A 1,997-nucleotide genomic window follows, 5' to 3' on the forward strand; every position below is an offset into this window, starting at 1 on the left:
CTCCGTACCTACTCTCTGTCCTCCTGACAACCACAACTTTGTAGTTTGTTTCTATGGATTTAGCTATTCTGAATATTTCATATAAACTGAATTGTACAATATGTGATGTTTTGTGTCTGGCTTTGTTCACTGAGCATAATCTTTTTGAGGTTGAACCACATTGTAGCATGTATCAGTACTTCATTTCTTTTTATGGGTAAAGAATATTCCATTGTATGTATTTACCACATTTGTTTATCCATTCATCCATAGATGGATATTTGAGTTGTTTACACCATTTGGCTGTTGTGAGCAGTATTGCTATGAACACACATGGACAGGATTTGTTTTAACACCTGCCTTCAGTTGTTTTGGACATATACGTAGGAGTGGAATTACTGGGTCATATATAAATTCTGTTTAATTGTCTGAAGATCAGCCAACCTGTTTTCCACAGAGATTGAACCAGTTTTACATTCCCACCAGCAATGCACGAGGGTTCAGATTTCCCCATATACTCACCATTGGTTGGAAGGTTTTAAGTAGGGAGTGTAGGTGGCACGGGCAGAGGCAGGGAGGCCAGTTGCCCTGCTAAATGATGGTGGTGCTTTGGACTAGGATGGTGATGGAGAGAAGCAGATAGATGGGAGAGGTGTTCTTGAGGCCGAATCAACAGGACTCAATCTGTTGGTGAGAGAGGGAGGAATGAAGAACAACTCCCACGTGTCTGGGTAGGAAAGCTGGGATCACCATGATGGAATTGATTATGGGAGGTACTGGCCTGGGGAGAAATCAAGACCTAAGGTTTGGACAGAGGGATGAAGGTAATAGTGTGATTTGGTCTTTATTTTGTAGGGTGCTGGCCCCTTGCTGTGAGGCAAGCCCAATCTCTGGCTCTGCTCGGCCTACCTGGATTTTGTGTCCACAACCTGAACCTCGTCTCCAGAGCAGACATGTTTTGCAGATACTGGGCACAGGGCAGAGGGTCTCTGCCTGGTAAAGAGATCACAGTTGTGTTTCTCAGCACGCCTCTTGTAACCTCTTCTGGGGTTCTCTGTGTTTACAGGCCTCCTGCTGCTTGACTTGGCCTTCCTCTAACAGCCACTTGGCATGACCTACAGTCACTGAGCTGCAACCTAGATCCTTTGCTGCCCTGTTCATGGTATCACCAGGCTCCTACCTGCTGTGTTCCATCCAGCTTTTAGCATTTGGCTGGTGCCTCTTGATGTTTAACAGATGATGATGGAGACGTTGGATTTTAGCCCCTATGTGATTTTTATGTTGGGCCGTTGGGAAAAGAAATCATTTGGAGTTGGAGAGGGGAGGGCAGAGATACGGGAAGAAAAGTCTTAATCATTGTCATGATTGTCCCTTAGTGCACTAGATAAATTACTCCTGGTTTTTTTTGCCTCATTATTCATATTACTACTTTTTATGTCCCTAATATGTAGTGCTTTTTCTAGTCATAAACATATGACCAAACTCCTGTTTGTAGGAATTGAAGACACGTGAGTCATTTTCTGCATGAAAACAGGTTCATTATTAAAGAGATGATTACAGAATGCCAAAAGTCCCTATTCTTGCTGTTCTTGCACTTGTTAATTCAAGGTAACGGTGGTGAAATTCCAAAGAACAGTTGACATGTTCAGAACAGTATTCTACTTGGCTCCTTAATCATAAGGATGCCCTTGGCTCAATATTTTTTTTAGAGAAGTTTCGGTGTGCTTTCATTCTGGAAAATTCTGTGGCATCACATGTGCTGGGTTTAGTTTGCAGCCTGAAGGTCATTCTGTAGGGAGATAAAACACAACTAATTATACTGTTTTCTGCTTTTACTTTCCTTAGCATGTATTTCATGCTAAATTTACTCTCAGGCCATAAGTTTTTGTTTCTTCAGATTGTTCTGGGGTATCTTTTTCTTCTGTGCAACTTTCTCTTCTGCTTAGGAACAATTCGCTGTTTTTCAGTGAGGATCATCTCACTGAGGCAGGGAGAGCTCATGAAGGGTTAATCTATCC

The sequence above is a fragment of the Hipposideros armiger genome, unplaced genomic scaffold, assembly GCF_001890085.2.
Source record: "Hipposideros armiger isolate ML-2016 unplaced genomic scaffold, ASM189008v1 scaffold_2017, whole genome shotgun sequence".
Taxonomy (NCBI): domain Eukaryota; kingdom Metazoa; phylum Chordata; class Mammalia; order Chiroptera; family Hipposideridae; genus Hipposideros; species Hipposideros armiger.